Source organism: Harpia harpyja, chromosome 3, assembly GCF_026419915.1.
Source record: "Harpia harpyja isolate bHarHar1 chromosome 3, bHarHar1 primary haplotype, whole genome shotgun sequence".
Lineage (NCBI taxonomy): Eukaryota > Metazoa > Chordata > Aves > Accipitriformes > Accipitridae > Harpia > Harpia harpyja.
In genome coordinates this window covers 75,254,853-75,279,047 of record NC_068942.1, presented here as the reverse complement: position 1 = coordinate 75,279,047, position 24,195 = coordinate 75,254,853, and the positions used below count along the sequence as shown (strand labels likewise).

At 39.1% G+C, this 24,195-nt stretch overlaps 1 protein-coding gene across 6 annotated transcripts in view; it reads right to left on the bottom strand.

Moving 5' to 3' along the window:
* The window catches only part of PPP2R5E (protein phosphatase 2 regulatory subunit B'epsilon), a 77,359-nt gene that overhangs the window by 34,128 nt on the left and 19,036 nt on the right, over positions 1 to 24,195 (bottom strand). Inside the window, exon 1 of one of the 6 annotated variants that reach the window (XM_052783428.1) lies at positions 19,926 to 20,077. The exons of 4 other annotated variants lie outside the window; for them this stretch is intronic. The gene's annotated coding sequence lies outside the window, so the exon portion shown is untranslated. Of the gene's footprint in view, positions 1 to 18,886; positions 18,906 to 19,925; positions 20,078 to 24,195 lie in introns of those variants that run through there. One more of the 6 variants, XM_052783429.1, reaches the window with a different exon arrangement.

The window sequence follows — 24,195 nt, the reverse complement described above, 5'->3', positions numbered from 1 at the left end:
AGAATCCAGCAAATGACCTTCCAAGCAGCAATACAACATGCAAAAGAAAAATTCTGCTGATTTCAACTAGAAAAATTTTAAGACTAAAAAATTTATGTTTATTTGTTAAAAACCTGGCCATACTAGTAAAAAGCCAACCTAAGATGGAACTTATCATTAAGACACAAAACTACATCAAGTTAAGGAATACTTGGTAAACAGTGGAAGCTGTTAGTAGCTGTATAGTAGTTTTAAGGACAAAGTACCATGAATCTGTTTTAATTAAAACCAGGTACACAACAGTTACTAGTTTCAAGTTCAAAAGACCTATGAAATATTACAATGTCATAGTATATAGCTACATTGTTTTAAAAAGTACTGATAGAGATGCAAGGACCCCAAGGCACTTCACATCAACTCTCTGCACTGCTTAATCACCGAAAAGAATAAATATGGATTGCAGTACAATAAAGATGCTACATGCTTCCTGACCTGATGTGGTAAAGCACAACAGTTCACTCAACATAATTCCACTTACAGCTGTGGTAGTGACAGGACTCAATAAGTTAACAAACTGTATTCCACAAAGAACAACCAAGATCTTGGCAAAGTTCAGTTGACAATACCAGGCAGCACACACCATCTCATATTCATTAGGCTTTGGTAAGCTCTACAACAGCTGTGTCCAAATGAAATTAAGGGTGGAGGGGAAAAGTGGTATAGTTATGACACCACACTTCATATCATCATAACTGTTCATCCCACATTCCCACAGGCTATATTCATCTGCGGCACCGAAGATGCAAGAAACGTGGTCCTGCAGAACTCCAACAAGAAGAGCTACATGGGAGAAGAAGCCCCCAAACACCTCTGGAAAAACTGAAGGTCCCAAATCCAGGTCACCCTAAAGTTGTTCCACTGGCCAGGTCTCTCACACAGGTTCAAACACCTCACAGCATGCAGTGCTGAAACCTAACATAAGCCAAGGAGTCAAAGAAAGTCATTAGCCCTCGTCCATTATAAAAAAGACCTATTCTATTAGCAACCTTTCTAAGGTTACAGTCTTACAGGAGATAAAGGGCCTGGGGAAGCAAAGTACTTGTGACTGCTCTCTTGATTACCAGCCTTCAAATAACACAAAAAAGGGAGAATGGACTTCAGAATTCACTGTTATTAGCAAGCAGGCAACAATTAATTGATTAACAATTTCTTCCAAAAAAACAGACTGTAAATGCAAGTGGGGCGGGGAGAAGAAGAGCCAAAAGTGCAATTGGTTACTTTTCAAGAGTATTATGTTTAATTCTAACTTCCATGCTGTACTGGGTTTGTGTGGCAAGGTTTTGGTAGCAGGGGGGCTGAAGGGGTGGCTTCTGTGAGAAGCTGCTAGAAGCTTCCCCTATGTCCGACAGAGCCAAGGCCAGCCGGCTCCAAGACGGACCCGCTGCCGGCCAAGGCCGAGCCCATCAGCGATAGTGGTAGCGCCTCTGTGATAACGGATTTAAGAAGAACACGGCAGGGGGGGAAACTGCGCAAGAGCAACTGCAGCCGGAGAGAGGAGTGAGAACACGTAAGAGAAACAACCCTGCAGACCCCAAGGTCAGTGAAGAAGGAGGGGCAGGAGGTGCGCCAGGTGCCGGAGCAGAGATTCCCCTGCAGCCTGTGGGGCAGACCATGGTGAGGCAGGCTGTCCCCCTGCAGTCCATGGAGGTCCACGGTGGAGCAGATATCCACCTGCAGCCCAAGGAGGACCCCACGCCGGAGCAGGGGGATGCCCGAAGGAGGCTGTGACCCCGTGGGAAGCCCGCGCTGGAGCAGGCTCCTGGCAGGACCTGTGGCCCCGTGGAGAGAGGAGCCCACGCTGGAGCAGGTTTTCTGGCAGGACTTGTGAACCCGTGGGGGACCCATGCTGGAGCAGTGTGCTCCTGAAGAACTGCACCCTGTGGAAGGGACCCACGCTGGAGCAGTTTGTGAAGAACTGCAGCCTATGGGAAGGACCCACGTAGGAGAAGTTCATGGAGGACTGTCTCCCATGGGAGGGACCCCACAGTGGAGCAGGGGAAGAGTGTGATGAGTCCTGCCCCTGAGGAGGATGAAGCGGCAGAAATAACGTGCGATGAACCGACCGTAAACCCCATTCCCCGTCCCCCTGCGCTGCTGGGGGGGGAGGGGGGTAGGTAGAGAATCTGGGAGTGAAGTTGTACCCAGGAAGAAGGGAGGGGTGGAGGGAAGATGTTTTTAAGATTTCGTTTTATTTCTCATTATCCTACTCTGATCTGATTGGTAATAAATTAAACTAATTTCCCCGAGTCGAGTCTGTTTTGCCCGTGATGGTAACTGGTGAATGATCTCTCCCTGTCCTTATCTCAACCCACAAGCCTTTCCTTATATTTTCTCTCCCCTGTCCAGCTGAGGAGGGGAGTGATAGAGAGGCTTTGGTGGGCACCTGGCATCCAGGCAGGACCAACCCACCACACACTCTTTCTTATGCTATCTATAACCCCCCATAGAACTTGAAAACATGTAAGTGGTATCAATAAAATCTACGATGATACATGAACATAATGGGGTTTTAGTTGCATTGTTCTACATGGCTTGCACACATTTACGTTGACTGACAAGGATAGCTTAGTCAAAGAAAAATATAGGCTGAAATCAAATGGGAATCCATTAAGATACAATTCAGCGCAAGTTATAACCAGACTCAAATGACTCAAATTACATTCATTTTAAGGTAGGGTCGGTATTAAACAAAAAGTTAAAAATTACTAAAGCATTAAAATAACTAATTAAAGTTTGTTTTCTTTTTTCCTCCAGTTAAGTATCTGGAGGTGTGGGAACAAAACGAAAAATACAATTAAGTTCTTCTCAAGAAAAACCACTCTAGAACACTACATTAATTTCATGCCAGCATTACTACATCAACAAGCCATGCAAACTATAGGGGCAAACCAAAAAAAAAAAACAAACCAAAAAAAAAACCCCACAACCAAAAAAAACCACAAACAAAAAACAAAAAAAAACCCCAAGGCCCCATGAAAAAAAAAACCCAAACCCAATTGTTCTAGTCATATCTGCTTTTCTTTATTAAGCAAGTTGCCATTCACACTGCGAAATAAAATTGCAACAAGTTTCATGCAATGATATTTGCTACTGTTCTTAGGAATTTGGGGTGCCTTGGGAACAGGGTAACACCTAATGCCTAGGTTTTTTTCCACTTGGAAACAGGAAAAGTATACAAGAGTAAATTTTAAGGGGTCCTAATATGCACAGCACAAGAAAAAGGCAGCAGAAATCAATAAAATCAGTATTCCGTGTTCCCAAACTTCCAACAGAGACCATGCCATTAGTTGGTTTGGGGTTTTTTCTTGTTTGTTTCTTTATTTTTTGTTTTTGCTTGGGGGAGGGGGGGTTGTTGTTGTTGGGGGTTTTTGTTTTGATTTGGGGGGGGGGGGGGGTCCTTTAATCCTCTAAAGCCTCTTCCACAGCTGTGCAAACCTTTCCAAAAGATCACTATTCCCCAGCCACCCTCATGCCACTATTCGGAGCAGGGAGCGCACTGGTACTTGGGGTACAGACCCTATTGAGCTCCACAGCAGAGCTGAACTCCTTAATGCAATCACTTGAAATGAAACATGCAGTTCGTTACAGATGTTCACAGTTAGCTGACGAAAAACAGATCATTTTCTGCTCAGCAGATGGATACTCAGAGCTTTCAATGAATTCTGCAACATTTTACTCCTGTGCTAATGCACAGCCAAACACTTAGGCCCCCAAATTTAATCACCTTCAATATTACCATTGTATCCACTTTCAGTTGAAAGAACTGAAAATTGAGCAACTGCTCTAATAAATCCATGTAAATACCAATAATACTTTAATAATCTATAAAATGAAATCAAAATGACACTATTAAGTGGCATGTGTGATTTATGTCCAATGCACAGGAGAGTATACATTTATTAAAATCCAAATTTAAAGAAAGATAAACTTCCGCCTGAATGACTGTGAGAACTCTTCTCATTTTCAGAAGGTCTTTGCTATGAGTTAATTTTCAGGCTTGTCAGTTTTCTCTTTAGCCATTTAAAACTCTACAGAGCTTTTGAAATACACTGACTATTCATATATTCAAAGGAAATTGGCTTAGTGAAAGCAAGTATTAATACATCTGAACAATGATAATGAAGATAGAATCAGAGCCTTTAACAAAATCAAGTGTTTTATAAAGTTATCAGAAAAATTGACAGAAAGTACTGTAAATTTTTTTTAGACACAGACCAACAATTGTTACTACAAGGGCTGAAATACTAATTCTAAAATGGCCAAAGCAATTCAGTTTCTCTCTTAATAGCCTTTTTCCAAAATAATCCTAATCCAACCAGCCCATCCCTTCTCATCAGTCATCTTTGCAGTCTCTGCTTTCTGCATCCTTTTATGAAATAAAGACATAAAAATCTGATAGCATACTTTTACTGCAAGTCTCTAACATATATTAAAAATATTCATGTTTATACTACACTCATATTTAATTAAGGTAATTTGCAAGTAACCGATTTTGGATCACAGAAAACTAAAACTATGCATCAGACCAGCAAAATTGCATCCAGAGAACTGAGCTATGGTTCTCCTCTCAGTGGTAGCGAAAAGCCAAGAAGGGGGAGATACTCAACACCTGGATCAGTCTCCTGATCCACTTCAGCCTGTAGTTTTGCAGTGAAGGGTATAATGCCGGGAAGTGAAGAAGTAAAGTCAGGGGAAGGGATTGAGCTGCTTAAACTAGCATGGCAGCTGCAAGGAAAAGTCACAGGATTGCAGACACAAGACAGTATAGTGCCTAGAATTAGAATAAAACAAGACAAATTATGCAGATTATATATAAATTATTAAGGGAAACTAGGATATGCTCACACATGCTACCCTGCATCTACATAAGTACTATCAAAATGTTTATTAGAAATTAAAATCAAAGTGCCCTCAGAATAACTATTGCTTCTGCTTCCAGTATATACATTACTGTTATTAATTAGCTTGATGATGTTTGCATAAAGAACTAGCATCATCTTCTTGTATGTTAGTAAAAGCAAGCACCACCATTTTAAGCATGAAAAATAAAAACATGTACTAAAATCAAAGTATGTTCAGAATGGGGGACAGAGAGATTAACAGTAACTTTTTTACTCACATTAATTTTAAGAACTTCCTTATAATTTCCAAACATCTGAGAACTATGTATTCACTTGCCTCTGCCACTGAGATTGTTTTCCATATTCTTTCCCTATCAACTTAATGGCAAAATAATTCCCCAATTTTTCTTCAGTTTCTGTATTGTCCAGTTACTAACTAAACCTAGGATTATTATTGTTGTAGTTCCATAAAATCTCCTTGTGCCAAAAAAGCTCTAAAACACCCAAACAAACTGCCCACTTTGCTGCCACTCACCAAGCTACCAAGTTGAACATCACCAACTACTGAAGCAAGGACCTACCTGCACAAAGCAGGCAGTTGTGCATACATCTCTTTTATGTTTATCCCCCACAGGTCACTATGAAGATTCTATTTTGTAAGAAGCTAACTTTCTAGTTTTCATTCAAATAAAACTTGTAAATTTGAATTTGAAAGCCTTTTGGTCTTCTTTGAGAAGTTCACTTCAAGAGGAGGTCTAGTGACACCCAGCTTAAAGCTTTCACTAACTCAAGGTCCTGTCATACATATACCCAATACATAATGAGCCACATTTCTGTAAGCCACTTTTCACTGTAGAATATTGGTCTTAAGATGCCAAGAAGTACAAAAGTTTGCCCTCTCTTTCTTACACACACTTCTTGAGAAAAGTAATCACTATCCTGATTGCATTCATTTAATTTTCCTGACTGGCTGTCAATATTATGAATGCTTTGTGAAGTCAGTAATCATTCATTCATAATAGGTGCTTTTTTCAAAGCTACTTTCCCAACCCATTCTCTATACTTAATAATTATACAGGCAGGGCAGCAGTTAGGCATTGTGTTCCAAATATATAAAGTCTAACCAGTACCAACATTATTCACACAGCAATAAATACAGTGGGACAAACTCAAGCTGACTTTCATGAGTGAACACACACAAAAAGAAAAGTGCAATATTAACATACTGTTCCCAGCACATTCAAAAAGCATGATTAGAAGTGTAACACAGGACATACTCCAGCACTTCTCCTGATAATCAGTGCCTCTTCAGATAATCAATCACAAAACTGAGAATTATTTCCCTGGCCATAAATTACTCCTTGATCAAACTGAACAAGTTCTCATCAAGTGGGGGTCTCCTGGGTAGTTTCACAAGGATCCTGGATACTGCAAATCCCTCTACTGCTTGCCAATACTCCCCGATCATTTCACAGAGGTTTTCAACAAACATCATTTACTGGGATGAGTAGCATGAAAGCAGTGTAGATCCTGCCTTGGGCGCATACGGAATAGTGTTACAAGCAACAGAGGATACTTCTTAATAGACATACTCTCAGTCATATACACTGCCAAAATTTCATAGCGTAGATATATTTTTAAACATATTAATCAAAATTCTGCCTTTATTCACTTAGGTAAAAATCTTATGAACTTCAGCCCCCTAACAGAACACATGGATGAAGGGCTGCCGTTTCCTTCATCTCAAGACCAGGAATTGAAAACAAATTGACAATTAAAAAAAAATTCAATAAAGGATATTTTTAAAAACTATGAAGTTTATGAAACTTCAGTTAAATTTTTTGCCTACTTCCACAGCAGGCATGGTGCAGGGCAACAGTTCAAGCCTCCTCACATTCACCCGTACGGCTCAATCCAGAGCCACAGCAGTCAAGGTGTCAATGAAAAGATTCCTTTAGGCTACACTTCGTCAGTCTGTGACCAACACTTGTTCATCCCACCACTGACTACACCAATGGTATCTGTGCTGTGAACACCTTTCAATTTGGAAGTGGACCAAGACCACAAGCTTGATTGTCAAAGCTACTGATGAGCCATAGCAAAATACTACTTCATCCATACTTGTTGCAAAAGGACTGTATTGGCACAAATTAGCATGAATGATGTGTCACCCTCAAGTGAGTATTAATGGGAGAAAAGCAAGTGGATGAGTGTACCAAAAAATTTTTGGAAGAACGGCAAAGCAGCTATGAATATTATGAGAAAGGGACAGAGTGGGAAGCCAAAGAAGGCAAAGCAACAACATTAAAAAGTATTAAAAGACCAAGAGAGAAAGGGAATAAGGTAGAGCATGAGCAGACTTGGAAAAGACAGAGAGGAGAAGATTGTTTGGGGAATAGGCAACACGATGAAAGCAGCAGAATATTTTAAAAGGAAAAAATAGGAGCTCAAAGTGTTTAAGCAAAACAGAAATGCATGAGTTAGTGGTTAGGGGCTAGATTTGACTAATCAGCTACATATCTGGAGATTCCTGACACTCTGTGACATCTTCAATATATCCCATTCATTATATTATTTACAGTGAGTTTGCATGGACATCAAATTAACACATTTTTTTAGCACAGGTTTTGTAGGTTGCTTTCTTCCCACACCTCCTTTTTACTAATATTTTGAAAATTATGATTACCAATTTTTACCTTTTTAATGGGAAGCAAAAAGTCTGGCAAAAATACACATAAATGTTATTTCAATTTCCTAAATTGAATACGTGGCACAAAATCCCCAAATAAGACAAAAATACTTTGCTGAAACACTAAGAATTATTGTGGCCAATTTTCCTGGACTGACTCAAGTTTCTTTTATACTGGCTTAGAAAGTTTATGCTAGTTGTTTTAAGTAGGTTATTACTGAATTGCTCTTTCAAAGTACAAGCTAACCTTCATTCAGAAGAGTTGAAGTCACTAGGTTTGCTGAACAGTCATTAGAGAGAGCTGCTGTCCATGTTTGTCCTGCCACTTGAGAATACTGACTTCAGGTAGTGAAGAAATTATCAGGATACCTTTCCCACACATCTTCTGCCTAACCTTCCACTGTTGCCATACGAAAGACATAACTGTTTCTTTTCAAAGTCTCCTCCAAAGGCAAGCAGAAAAAAAAAGGGGGGAAGGGGGTGGGGGGCGTGGGGTGGGGATTTTAAAGGTTCTTAGAAAAAAAAAGAAAAGAAAAAAAAAACAACAAACCCAGAAATTGTTCATCTTGTACTTTCTACATTTATATAAGCATTTATAGGATTTGTGGGCCGGTTTATTGTTTGGGGTTTTTTGTTTGGTTTTTTGGTGGTTTGTTTTTGGTTTGGGGTGGGGGTTTTTTAGGTACTGACCTGTTAATTTAGCTAGGTGTGTAAACAACAAAAAACAACCCAATACTATGCTGGAAGACAGCACTAAAACCTGGTGGAGGTTTGGAGCTCCCAGAGCTGTGTTAGAACATTCTTAGGCTAAGAATCAAAATAGCCACAAACCCAAAGATCTCAGAATTTTAACATCATGTTCCATTACAAACACAAGACTCTACATGAAAAAATCTTTGCCCTTGGGTTTTTTGAGACTCTAGGATTAGTATGTAAGCAAGTATCACTCCTTATATCTTTGCTTAATTCTAGCTGGTAATGCCTCCAGTGCTGAACCTTCCACTGGTTCCTTTCAGTTGTTACCAGGAGGAGCTGTACACCAGAAATAAATTCAGGCTTTTCTATAGATGTTTGAATAGCAAAAGCTACAGGTAGAGCAAATGCAAATCCAAAATAAGCTGAACTTACCTACTTGCTCAGCTCCTCAACCCTAAAAGACATCACAAAGACCATGTAAACAAAGCCATCTCATTTTCCAGGTGATTTCTCAAATTCCAGATGTAGAGCAAAGCTACACAATAGCAACTTAGGGCTCTGCTGGGTCACCCTACTGCCATCTTCCTTTCCTTTTAAATCACTAACAATCCTTCAGGGGTTTTTTCAGTGTATTTTTAATTGCCTAGCTAGTCTCCAGGACCCTGCCATCCTCCATCCATTCCTAAGTTCTTAGTAGAGCACTGGAATTCCAAACATCAATAGAGACACAAGTCTCAGGGCATTATTTCAACCTTGTCATGCTATGCTCGTGTCACTTTTATCTTGTACTTTGTTTCTGTTAGTTTTAGAGAGAATGATGGATTACACTGCAGCTTCAACTTTACCTTGCTACATTGCATGCAATTTTTTTTTTGCATTGTAAATTAATGGCAAATATCAGAAAATGGCAAGACTAGCAATTTATAATGAACATCTCATGGTTTCCAGGTTCCCTGGATGACAAAAAAAATCTAAAACCCAGAAAAATGTTTACAAGTTCCAGGCTACTAAGAAACGCCTTTGCAAAAAACAGTTGGCCTGCTGACCTAAGACAGAAGAATCCTTAAGAGGATTATTGTCTTCCTTTTGATAAGATTCTTATCAGATCACAATTTTTTTCTGCATGACATGAGAAGCTTTTGCTCTATAATGATCATTAAATATAAGAACGCAAACATGTCACAGCCATCTTACAGTTATCTTCCATATTAACTGCTACCACAAGGCAGTTCAGGATTTGCATTGGCATTTATTTGTTTGGTGCATTAAGTACATAATGAAATCATGATAAAATTATATATCTGTACATGCTTCCTGTAAAAGTGCAAAAATTATACCTTGCTTAGTAAGTGCTCTGAAACTGCCATCCGTCCAAATAAAAATATGCAATACTAATTTTGCTCAAACTACAGAGTTGTTCTATGAAATTCATTCAGAAACACTTAGCCACTTGCAAAAAAAACTGAACCAAGAGCACAGGAAGCCCAAAACATAACTCTCATCCAAACAGGCTCAGAACAAGTGCCAGGATTGCTACTGTGCTTGATACTGACCCACTGATTTATCCCAGAAGTCACAGGAGCAATTCATTCTCCAGTGAAAGAAGTAATTGAGAGCTATTCTACATACGCAACCCACTGTCTAAGAGCTCAAGCTTATATTTTAAAATATTTACATTTATTAACTTAAATAATATACATGCATATAAAAATAGATTTCTATAACCCTATTTATACATTTAGAAGAGTTTAATTGAACCCTGAAAACATAACTTCCATTCCCTTCTCATTTGGTAGTATAAATTTAGTCAAGAACATATTCTACTGTATGCTAATTTACCACAATAAGTCTCTCAACATTTTCCAGTAATGCACTATGCAATCCAACTGTCCGTCATGTGTTTGCTCTCTCATTCTCCCCATAGAGGGAACAATGTTTGTGTAATGGTAAATTCTGTGGAACTACACAGGTGTAAAATGCTATGTTTGTGTAAGAAAAAGACAAGATTTAATAAACATACCCTGAAGTTATGACGGAAGATGTGGAAACAAACTGGGAGTTCATTCTGAAGTCCCCAAATGGACCCCCCTGAAAGTTCAACTTCTTATACACGTTTCCTCTTTACTGCAGAAGCTCCAGCATGACAGAAGAACAACCTTATTGGATTTGGCCTTCATTATTCATTTAGTCTTCTAAATACTAGTTTCAGCCCACTGAGATCCTGTGAGGTCAGAATCAACACCTCAAGCTGGATGCAATGTTATGCCAAAAACAAGCTGGGGTTGCAAGGGATGATGCATCTGCCACAGCATGTCCCTCAGGAACACCAGCCACAGCACTCACTGGTCATCTGCATTTCTGAGCACAAGAACATAACCCACGCAACATCCCAGCTGAGCCACGAGAAAACACAAGAAAACCTGAAGGTACATCCTGATCTACACACTGGGATTACATCTCTTGCCAACTTAGAAACTAGAAAGCATTGCTCAAGAGATGCTACGTGAGGACTTTGCATCCACAAGCAATCCACATGGTTTCTTTGTCAAGAAAGGAGGTCACCAGATCATTCCTTCCTTCGAGATACGTTCCTTGCATAAGGCCTTCTAGTGCTTAGGCTCAACCAGCTGCCCTGAGATATGGTCATCTGTACGGCTCAGACTATGTTATTCAATACCTTATGACAATAACTCAAATTAGTCAAGCTGTTAGTTAAGGGAACACCCTTTCTCATATTGCCAAGCCCAGAAGATCTATATGACAATAAATAAATAAATAAATAAATAAATAAATCTACTTTATTTTATTTTGCTTTTGCAATTACTGTAGAGCTCTCCCACATTCCCTGGTGCACAGAAACCTATCCCCGTTCTAGACCATTTCTACAGTAACCTCTTGATCTTCAGATTATTCGGGATCTGCAACCATTCACCAATAGAGGGGAAAAACATGACATTTATATAATACTCCCCTATAATGTGTCAAGTTAGTCTGTGTTATGCTGGATATTTTGTTATTTGTATTATCATTACATATGTCTATGTAAAAATACCAGCTATTCCTTTAAAAATAGGATCTTCTCCATCACAGAATGGCACAGCTCAGTTTTAAAAAAATGTAAATGAGAGACATTTACCAGTAATTATCATTCACCTTCAGACTCCATTGCTCTGTTATACCTAAACCAGGTATTTTTGCTAAAACTTAGAAATCTGACTGACATAGAGCATTAGGCCACTTTTCTGTCTTTTAAGAAGCAACTTTTTTTTGCTGCCTGAATCCTAAATGGGGTAGACATTTTATCTCCCCAACACAAGGTTCTAGAGAAAAAAGACCTTATTTCTGAATATTTGTAATTATCAAAGAACAACCCTTATCATAGCCTTGCATTACCATAATGTGCATGGACGTTTTTTTCAGAACATCTTTACCTCTGACCTCTTCCAAAAACACTGAATAAGAAAATGCAGTTTTCTTTTGGCAGAATCTATTTACCTGCATGCTTGCATATGAATCATAGGGGGTTTTGTCCCTCAGAAATGCCAGCTGTTACTGGACAAAGCTATCTGATGATCACTGGGCCTTGGCACGTGAAGTGAATTTCTCTAAGATTACTTAGCCCCTCTGCAATATGACTATCAGTCTACAATAGTATATTACCTTTAAAAATAAATATTTGACCCATTACAAACAGTTTTGTATTAAGTTCTTAAGATCATAAACAAGTTTGAGAAAACTGAAAACTACAAAGATAAGGTTATGTCATGCAACTAATGTAACCAAAGGTATCGCTCTGCTGCACATCAAGTCACTTTGCAAAACTTTGTTAGTTTAGACTGTTACAAATATTAACCAGACATAACAGTTTAGGCATTAAATATAATTAAAGCATTCCCTCTGTGGTTAGCAAACAATACTCTTCATCATCAACTGCTACCCTCTCTACCTCTTCCAAACTACTCATCAATTAAGGTGCTTCTCTGTTGAAGATGATAAGCTGAAATTGGATTGCTAACAATATTTATCCTCAGCTGTACTGTGATCGTAAACTTAATCTTCAGTTGGCATCCTGGCCAAATTGAAGTCAATGGGAGTGTTACGTTGGTTCATCAGAATTACGATTACACCTTTGCTCTAATTGGCAGAAAGCTCATTGCTTACTAATCAAAAAAAGGAAAAGCAATCTCATCAGTTCTGTATTGCATGAAAAATGAACAGAGAAAAACTCAGCAGGAAAAGCGTGTATTTTGCAGGTTTATACATACATAGGTAAGTCTGAAAGCTCCTCTTCGTAAGTGAGGTAATCCAAATACACTACTGGTGAATTAGCTAACTTTTAAAAGGCATTTTTATAGAGCCTTTGCAGGTACAGATCACTGATCAAGAAAGCACATATAGTACAGCAAACATGCTTTGTGTCTGACCATATGAATAAACAGATCATGCATTCTCTAGCTTGCCCATACTTTTTAGGAAGTAGCAGACTCACCACTAGACCACTAGCAAGAACTCTTAACTTACACATATCCTTTGTCTATTTAAAGATAGGACTTCAGGTGCATCCTTTCTTGCCTTTATTTTTCATGAAATATCAAATTCACTAATACATTATTAAATGACAAGTAGACCATGCCATTTACAATGAAAATTAGTATTTTAAGTAATTACCTCCACTGGACTGAAGTTTATCAAGACAAGGCAGACTGCATTCTACATTCTCTTTACTTTACATTCAGGCTGTATCAGTGGGCACATATACAGATGGCCCTTTCCCAATCCGATAGCTAACGTGCAGTCAAAGTAGGTCAGTGAAGAACAAAAGAGTTTTAAACTATACTAATCCAGTGACTTCAGTATCCTACAGAAACGACAGAGAAGGACCGTGGAAACAGTTGTGGTCACAGGACAAAGTTATAACTGTAAAGACTAAAAAGCAAAATACACCTGTGCCATCAAGTTCCCCTCCGTGTACCTGGCTTATTACTTAATTATTTGGTCTCTGAGACTCCAGCATGGTCAACTAATAGCCTTCAAGCAAACCTACTGAAGCAGCACTTCTGTGTGCCTTACTCCTTCCTCTGAGAGGCATTAAAGTATCAATCGTTCAGGTAAGACCTCACAATGTAGCGAGCTTTACACCCACTCCTCTGGTTCCTGTCATTTTCAGAGGATGTTACAGCTCGTTTCATTTTAATATCAATGCTAGCATTATCTCTCTTGTCAGAAGGGAGTGAAGAACCCAGCTCCTTAAGCGTTCCTTCGGCAGCAGAGGCCCTTCAGTTTGAGGGTCCAATCTGGTATTGCTTCTTCCCATTTCCCTGGGCTGCTCCTACCTTTGCCTGTTCATGGAGTTTCTCCCAGCCATGTCTGTAATACTCCTTTCTGAAGCTTGCCTCTTTGTCTTGCTTCTCTCAGTCTGTAGCTGAAGACCTTCTCCAAAACAGCCCCCAGCTTCTCCAAATGCCATCTATTTTTACCTAGGCGCTGCCATCTCATTCCGGATGCTGCTAATTGGCCCATTAGTCACAACTGGAAAAGTAACCTAGTTGAGTAACTCTGAGCTGCTGCATTGAGGAATCTGTATGCCTCACACTTGCATTAATTCAAATGAGGAAGCTTCCAGTGAATTTTTTCCCATGCAAGATGAAGCCCAGAGTTTAGTACAAATTAACCAGAATTTAGCCTCTAAGATTCTATAGCAACTTCACTCACACACCTTTTTTAAAGTAATGGCCTTCCCGCAAGAAAGTTTTATGCATTTAAAGTTCTAAATCCTGTAAGGAAGCACCACATAAAATAGGAGATAACTGTAGCATTAGAGATCAACTGTACTCTACCTATTCACCAGTCTTTTTTTTTTTTCCCACACACATTACCTAGACCAATCTGTAAACTTGCAAGGATCTACTCAAAAGAAATGACAGAAAACCCATGTAAAATTAGACTTTTAAAGAGTGAAACAAGCGATGACAATACACACATACAAGCAACCCATTCTGAAACAGGTGTTTTTCCACACAGACTTCTTTCTTATACACATGACATAAAACAGCTGGCTTCACAGCTACAAAATGATGTTTCAGACAACTCAGCGAGCCCTGCTTGCTTCTTAATCACTTCACTAATGAAAAGTTACATTGAAGCATCTTGGAATTTCCTCCCAACTATTCTGCTTCTGCATAGTTATCAACCAAATTGGTACAAACAGGAAAAACAGATCATGAGATAGACAGACTAGTTAGGCAGCTTCTACCAGGAAAACACTAGGAAAAGTAAATAACTAAATGGTCTAAATTCATTCTAAATTACTTTACAGTCACTGTAATACTTTATTATTCCAGGAGAAAGGCAAATTTAAATGCTGAGTATTTAAAAGCCATTACTTCAGAAATACAGAACATAAATGAGAAAATTACCATTTTATTAAGAGAACTTGACTCATTTTTACTAATGAAGACCGCAATCATTTAATACTAATATAATGAATCCCTTCTAGAAATTCTGAGGTTACCACAGACAAACACAGCGTGCTTTTTTGACAACACAAATGCAACTATCAGATGTCCTGAACATCATCTGTAAAAACAAAAAGCAGAGCTTTGACAGATTAGTAATCCTGGATTCAGTTAAATACTGGCAGGATTAATACTATTTCCTAGGACGAAAGAAAGATCCTGTTCCACCCCATAAAGACGACACAGGCTGCCAAGAGTAAAGGGAAGGGCCTTCAGCTGTGGATCATTAAGAAGCAGCCGTTTAAAAAAATGGGATGTTTTGGAGAAAACAGCATCCAGTAAAACGGTGGAGTACTTTTTCCATGTGGACCCAAGAGAACTTGAAATCATTTATTCTGCAAATGAGAAACTGAATGCCTCTATGATGGTTTGTTTTGCTGAGAAAGGAACTTCTTTTCACTTGAAATGAAGGCAAAAAGGACCTGCTTTAAATGTGATTCTGCTAAAAAGAATGAACACGTACAGCAGACTGCAAAATCCTTGCCCTGTAAACCACCACCACCACCACCATTAGCCCTGCACATCCCTACTTCCCACTCTCACATTAGTACAAGTTTGGTCTAGACTGAGGACTCAAGTAATACAGCAAGAACTCAAGTTAACTGTATTATAGAAACGGATGCACATCTATTTCGGTTCAAACGTATGCCTCAAAACCAATGAGAAATCCTTGTTTGGACTGTCGTGGTTTAACCCCAGCCAGCCACAAAGCACCATGCAGCTGCTCACTCACTCCCCCGCACCCAGTGGGATGGGGGAGAAAATCGGGAAAAGAAGTAAAACTCGTGGGTTGAGATAAGAACGGTTTAATAGAACAGAAAAGAAGAAACTAATAATGATAATGATAACACTAATAAAATGATAACACTAATAATAAAAGGACTGGAATATACAAATGATGCACAGTGCAACTGCTCACCATCCGCCGACTGACGCCCAGTTAGTCCCCGAGCGGCGATCCCCCCACCCCCACTTCCCCCAGTTTATGTACTAGATGTGACATCACACAGTATGGAATACCCCTTTGGCCAGTTTGGGTCAGCTGCCCTGGCTGTGTCCCCCTCCCGACTTCTTGTGCCCCTCCAGCCTTCTCGCTGGCTGGGCATCAGAAGCTGAAAAATCCTTGACTTTAGACTAAACACTACTTAGCAATAACTGAAAACATCAGCGTTATCAACATTCTTCTCATACCGAACTCAGAAACATAGCACTGTACCAGCTACTAGGAAGACAATTAACTCCATCCCAGCTGAAACAAGGACATCTTCCCATGACAGTGCTGTGAGGGACATTCAGTGCCTGGAGGGAGCAAGGCGTGAGCAGAAGGAAGGCAAGCCCCCATAGGACAAGCAGAACCCATCACAGGAGCACCAGGCAACCTGGGCCCTAGAACCAAGCTCAAGAGCATCCCTCTCACTCTTTCTCCAACTCCCAAACTTCATGCTTGTTGACCCAAAATGTTGGAAAAATGTAGGGGAGTTTCTAGCTGTAGACACAACTGTGATGGGACAGGACATGGCTATTCCCAGTTACATACTCATATTCTCCCTGGGATGTTCAGGCATAGCCAAAGTAGGTTTTGCGCAGACCAAGGCCTGATGGTTGTTGATCATTTTAAAGGAGGCTCCTCTCCTCCGATCTCCGAGGCAGATGTGGCAGGCAGGTGAATCAGCCTCACAGCTACAATAACATGTGACAAGTCTAGAGACTCAAGGGATCTCCGGTGGTACTCAGCTCCAATCAGTCCAAATGCCCTGGGCTGGGCTCAGCCGCAGGAGAGGACACCACTGACTTTCCATGCCATGCATCCACCCAGCACACTTCCCTCCTGGCTTGGACTCAAAGGTCCCTACTGCCCATGGGGCTTTTCTGCCATTTCAGTGTCATCTCCTGCACTCAACCAGGCCTACCAGGGACGGATAAGCTCTCCTGAGTTGTTTGTCCTCACTCAGATAAGGTGCAAAGAGTAGCCCAGTTTGTCCTCTCTCACTGCACACAGCCTTACCTGGACACACACACAGAGGTTTCCTTGGCCTAATAGGAGGTTTCGATCGGGACACAGCAAGGCAGAGGAAATGAGAACAGGCTGCTTGTGCAATGAAGAGGAAAATGGCAGGTTCTTCTGCTTTGGGCACTACTCTCCCCACTACAAGATAATCCTTCCTTGAGGCATCGGCACCACCTTAGGGCACTCATGGTGCAAGTATTTACCCCCAGCCCTCCCTTCAGTAGCTCAGATCACCTGAAAAAAGATCAAATGACTCCAAAATTCAACCAGCTTGTAGACAGATGCAAGTTTATACATCAGTATTTTTTATTAAAGTACTTATAAGGCAAACAAAATTGTATTATTATTGTACAATAACGTACTTCACCTGTTCAGGAATAAAATTTTATTATCATTTCTCCCATCCTCACCATCTCCAAGTAACAGCACAGTAAGTAATCCTTGAATTTTCTTCTTTTTCCAACGTTACAATGTGCTCAGAGTTAAAAAAGTTGCGGGAAAAGGAGTTTAGATATTAGAGCAAGCTCAGACACCACAAACAGTGTGCCTGCAGGAGCACTTCCCTCCTCTCTCACTTGCAGAATAAATCAGCTCAAGCAGAGCTCTCGCCTTTCCTCTGCATTCAGCCTGGTTCTGGTATCAGGGAGCCCTAATTCCCCTCCACTGCACTGCACCTGATACAGCCAAGCTCCTCCTATACAACAGGTCTGTCCAGTTCCTCTCTGCTTCCTGATTCTGTGACTGAGCAACAACTTCCCTTGGTTTTCCTCCTTCCCTGATCATCCCACCTTTTCTTGTCGCTGCTTAGCAAGCTGCCATTAACCTTTTACTTTTGGGTAGGTCTAAGATAACAATCATAGGTCATTTTATGTTTCTGGGCTTCCTGCATCTTTAAAAAAAAAAAAAAAAAAAAGGAAGCTTTTTTCCCTTAATATAAGTAATGAACTCATTGAAGTCTGTAGGAAGAAGAATTTTAGAACTATTTGAAAATGTTTAGGTAAAAAAAAGCAAAAACTGATGACCGGAAGAAATGTTTGAATTATAGTAATTGAAACGCTTAATGTTTTCTGAATGTCCAAGGGGTAGAATACACAGGCTTTTGAAATTAAGCTGCTTTTTTATTATGCCTAATAAGCAATGCCAGTGTCCTTTCTTAAACCAAACAAAAACACAGTATTTTTTTCCTATGGAAATATTTAAGAACACATGACTGGTATGAAAGCTTCTGGATTTATAACTTTCACATACTTGTCTTAACCTCAGCAAAAAGATGTGCAAAAAAATAAACTAAACTGCAATCTCTATTTTGAATTAAAATATAAATACAGTCCCTCTTAACATCCTTCAACACAGAGGATCAGCCCTTGCCTTGTTAATGTTAGCATGTAACACACTAGCCAGAGTAACACAGACATTGACATGTTTCCCTTTATATGCCTACCTTTCGAATATTGAACCTGATTCAGCAATCCTTAATCAGGCAAAGTGCTAATATAATCAAATTAGACTTGTTTCTGAATAACACGAAAACCAGTCTTAATTCTGAAATGCAGGAAAAACTGTCACAATGTGGAGACTGATCCTACGCTTCCTCAGACTTTAGGGCTCTCAAGGCTAGAAGAATTCTGAATATAGGATCAGGTTACGAGTTGATCTAATTTCCACTGACTGTCTCACAAAGCTCATCGTACATCTGTAAATACAAGCCAAATAGAAGTATCATTTAAAAAAATAAGGATCAGCTTTCGCCTGAGTTCACTGCTTTGCTACAGCATGCACAGACAGAATATTTTTAAATGATACCTGTCCATGAAAGTTTACAGCTGCTAAAGAAAGCCGTCTCAAGTTATAAGCAAAACTCAAAACTTAGAACCTAAAACATAAACAATTAGAAAAAGCAAAACAACAAACAACAACGACAATAAAATAACACCAAAAAACCCCAACACCTTATCCTTTGATTATGCATAAAAATTTCACAATGAGTTGTCACTCAAAATAGTATCTCGGGAAATCCGTCTCTTCAGTACATAAGAAACTATGATAAAAAATAAAAAATTCTTATTTTTTCAGACCTCTCCAACTTGAAGAGCCTTACCTTCATTACATCCACAAGATGAATATTACTTCTTTCCATCAACGTAGCACTCGAGAGAACATGCCTCCTTTTAACTTGAGTGCTTACTGAAGGTATGTTTAAAAGTCCAACACTAGCCTACAGTCTAATTCACTTGTCTAACAAGTGAATTATATTCATAACTTGATGGTGATTAACACTAAACAACCCAACGCTCACACAAACAGCACAGCAAATCATTCTTTTCAAACTGCCAATCATTGAGGTCAAAACATTCATGCTTTTAAGTCAAATTACAATCAACTTCCACCCCACCCATTCTATTATTTGTTATTCATGCATTGACAAGAGCATGGAAACCACTTCATAAAAAATCATGGGTATCTTGGAAGAACCTACACTACTTAAAGATGAAAAACCATGTAAAAACCAAGAGAGGGAAATGGCTTCTTGAGTTTTAAAAACAAACAAACAAACAAAAAACCCAACACCCAAACACCAAGCAAACAAACCCCAACCAAACTTACTTTCCCCTTTCATTTGTTTTAGATACTTCCTTTTATCCTCTCATCATTTTATCCATTACAGTGCCCCCAACTACAACCACCTTCAGTATCAAGCCAAGCATTCAGAAATTGCCTTCTACTCCAAAACTTACAAAAAAGTTATCCAGGCAAAGATAACAACGCTTTGAATCACAAGCAATTCACAAGGCTCAGTGCTAGCCTCTGAGAAATGTTAGGTTTAGATTTTAAAATTGTAGTTGTTAACAAAAAAATTAAGGAAAACAAAAAAAATACTGGCTTTCTATTTTATTTGCATTCAGATTCATGCTATAGCCCCTCTTTATCTTTCTAATCTATGTTACTGTCCAGGAAACTGCTTATAAATCAAGTATTTTCTAACAAAATGTTAGCAACCTCCTTGAAATACTACTTTTGACAGCACACAAAAGACAACGTTACTAAAGACTTGTAAGAGATAAAGTTTTTCACTGCAGAAACTTTAATACTGCTGACACATGTTTCTGAACTTGAGAGCACGCTCGGTTTCTGCTTACCCACCCCAGATCTTTAAAGCAGCCGTGACGTAAGAGCGACAGCCATCGTCCGGCGTGGAAGGCAGCTCCCTGGCTGTTTACTGTCTCTAACTTCACTCCAGTTTTCGTGGGTAAACACACGCTGGCCAGTCCTTTCATTATCTGCATAATCCCAGCCTCTTTGATTACTGGACTGTAATACCAGCGCCCGAGTGAGCTTTCATTCCTGAATTATGGCCACACAGAACATGACCAGGGGAGTGCCAAACAAGATGATTAAGCAGCAAAATATGACAAGGCATGAATTATATTATTAATATTCCTATCTATCATTAGCCGCAGAAACGAGGGTTTTGTGCAGCCAATAGCAACTATGCATAAAGAAAGCTCTTCCACTTTGACACACCTTCAAAATAAGAGCTACTATTTATTTTGAGTAATTTTATTCTTCGGTTGCTTTGGCACTGAACTGTATTTCAACAGTTTACAAATTACTTCCTTTTTCAAACTCTACCTTGAAACAACGTTGGAGGAAACTCTTCTTTTAAAAAGGCAGGCTCAAATTACAATCCTTTATTTTCAGAGAACGAGAGCATAACCATTTTTCAACAAGATATGCTGAACAGCTTTCATTTCAGCAATTCACTGCCTTTATTTAAGCATATATCAAATCTCCACAAATTTTGGGGTCATCAGCACAGTGTTTCATTTCCCTAAATTCGTAAAAAAAATACATCAAAAAGCGAGTTTTAAGGACTTTGTATAAACCAGCCATGAAACCTCCTTCTTTTTTTCTTTCTTTTTTTTTTTTTTTTCCTCTCTTAAATCACATCATCAGCATCTCTGAGGTTTCACTCATTTCTGCAAGGGCAGCCATCCCCTTCTACCTGCAATGATCTGCTTATTTTTAAGACATTTGGAAATGAGAAGGCAGATGCTTAAGAAGGGCAAAAGTTAGTGTACAGACAGACAGGTAACACATCACAATAAATTACCGCATGTTTCACCACAAAATTAGTGGAATAAACATAGCCACCAAAGTCCTATGATGAACTTTTTGGTGCTGTAAAATATCACTTCACAATATTGGAAGTTGTTCAATATTCCCTAAGATTCTGACCCAAAGAAAGGAATACCAAGCGAACATACAAGGCATTTGTCACTGAACTGTTTTCAGTTGACAAAGAAGATCACAAATGCACGCGGTACCAGCGTTCTCCCCACCAGTAAAGAAAGAGGGGAGAAGGGGCATGCAAAGATAGTTGTGCTCAGGGCAGGCAGAAGGAAGTGAGAAAATAGAAGAGCTTAAGCAGGATTGCAGTTTAAAATTATTTTAAATCTACAGCCCTACTTTAACCTGGTGAGGCTTGTTAAAAAGTGCTAATGAGAAGAAACAGACCTAGTGAAGAAACAAAATGAACCATGGATTTCAGTAAAAAAATTTAAAAAAAAAACAAAAAACCACAGCACACTACACTTAGGAAGAAAAATTAATTTTGCATAAGGAAATAATGAATTATTATAATTAATTTTAAAAACAGAGTAATTCATGTAAAAGTTTTATTACTTAAAAAAAAAAAAAAATCTGATTGGGAAGGAAGGGACTTCATGCTCAAGATGAACCAATGAAGCAACAGTGCTCATACCTGTGGATCATACCTGAATTTCACTAGGCTGCATCATTACCTTTAATCAATACTTTTTAAAATGTTTGTGACAGTCTGTGATTTTTGAAAAGAAAAACAAGAAGAATTCAAGCAGATTTGCTTCTATTAAAATAAGATTAGAGCAATCTTTCAGTTACTTAGCTGTAATAAAAGCAGCAAATCTTGAAGAGTTTGTATAATGTCATATTTAATTTTTATCTCGTTTCTCTTAAACCAAACAAGAATAACATTTTTAAAGACTCATTTTTACGCTGTATTACTCACAAGATATTAAAAGAACACTGAGAAATAAAAAGATTCAGATTAAAAGCGTCCATTAATTTTCAATGCCCAATTTGGGACATCCTGATTTTTCTGAATGTTTACTTAGCACTGTGTAGCATTCAGGACTAGTTCCCACCAAGTTCACTTGCATTTTGAGTCATCACCCGTTCTGTAAATCACAACCCAGTGTCTCAGGCTGAGCAGCTAATAGAGCAAGCAGTTCTGAACAACTAGCAGAGTATCGCCAAAGATATACAGAGCAGAGGAAACAACAAATTCTAATTCCTCCAAGGAAAGATTCAACTTGTCTAACTCATGAAAGCCTCGCTTTTTTTTTCCAAATCCCTTACTGCCTTTCCTACAAACTTTCAAAGCTTCTGAAATGGGTAAAGCTGGGGGTCTTACAGCTGCAGATTTCAGAAACTGCAAGCTAGAAGGGGCTACCAGAGCAGATAGTCTAACCCAAATAAAACTAGTCCCTAAGATGATTTCCTAATGAAGCAACCCTCTGTGAATTCAGTCCAGTAACTTGTGTTCAATGAAAATAAAACTTTCTTAGAAGTTTTGACTCTTGATTTGGAAGCACACAAACAGAGAATCTAACATCACTTTTAAGTGTTCCTGCCAGCTCATATTTTTCCTCATTATTAAAAACGCATGCCTAATTTCTGGCTTTTGCCGACAGCATTAGTTCTTGTATTTGACCAGTATTTTCTCCCCATAAGACACTATGACCATATCTGCTCTCAAGCTTTTTGATAAACTATTCAAACAGATATTTTTTTTTAAATCATATTGCATAAGCATTTTCTCTGGGTCTTCGATCATTTAATGGGTCTACATCTCTCTCATTCTCCTATAGCTTCTTCAAATATGCCAAGTCCCAGACCCCATGATGCACCCTAGTATCGATCTTACCAGTGCCACAAAAAGAAGTAACACCGATACCTCTGTCACACCTAAGAAGAAACAACTCATCCTTATTTGCTCTGTGAGGATGACACACGCACACTCTAGTTAATGACAGATGCTAAATGCCTGGTCATTCTTAATTATGATAACCCTATCTAGCTGTTACACACAAAATAATCTTCCACCATTTCAGAACTCTGCCAAATTTGGGCTGGTATTCACAGACAAAGCAAAAGGCTCATCCAGGGCACAAAAACCATGCCTGACAAACAGCAAGGGACCACTAAGGAAGTTCTAAAGTAACCATTTCACATGAGCAAAAGTGCACTCTTTCAGAAATAAATGTTTAGAAATTCTACAAGAAAAATTGAAAATTTATGAAACTGTGTGTACAGAAATTTTAGCCATGTTACTGTACAGTGTAGAAACAAACAAAATAGTAAGCAAACAACATATAAAAGAATATATTTATGAAAATTCAAAACCTCTTTCTATCAGAAGCAGAACTAGTAGCCAACACAGACTGTGAAAAAGCTCTTGCTATTTCTTTGCCTCATTTTAAGAGAATAATAGTAATTTTTTCTTTCAGGTAATTTTGCAGAAATCTCCTAGGTTTTAGTTAAATTTGCATACAATGAAATTATCATTTCTGGAATAATTAGGCCATGGAAAACTGCATTTTTCATTTAGATTCAATCAAGAGATTCTTGTTCATTTGAATATTATTTTGTGGCTCAATGTGAAGTATGGGTGGGACATGCTGAAAAGGTAATTTTTTTCCCCAGTTTCTATAGCACCTGCTAGAAGCCTTAGCTAAGCACACAAAACTAAACCCATTCCAAAGGTACAAAACATTAATCACCTCTTTCGACTTTTTTCCAGGTTAAGTATCAAATATGTTCTACTGGAAACGCTTATACCTACACGTGTGCAAATCTCAGCTTCTGAAGCCTAATATCCCCATTGATGTTAACTGTTTAATGACCCAGCACAGAGATCCTGTAATCAACTCTCCCCATGGACCAGGTCATAAAGGGAACTGCACTTAGAAATGAATTAGAAGTTCATATTCCCTGCTTAAATTAACTACCCTGGTCCTGAGCCATGGCTTCCTTAGGCCTTTTCTCTATGTTTAGTCACAGAGCACAAGAGCTTCATGCAATTTCTTTATCTCCCCTCTCCACCTGCCAAAAGGAAAAACAAAAAACACTGGGGTAGCTCATTTCATGCATCCCATACAGCATCTCGCAGGTCAGAAATGACATGGCTAAAGAGTGTTTACACTCCAGCTTGGCAACAAGGCAAGAAACCAGGGCAGCTCCCAGGACTATCCAACCTGCAGAGAAGGTAAATGCAGAGATGAGGAATGTGCAGATGAAGAAAGCTTCCCCTTTTGGGCCATACACGGAGCTTGCATGCACCCAGTAGAAATTCAAGCCCAGTCCTAC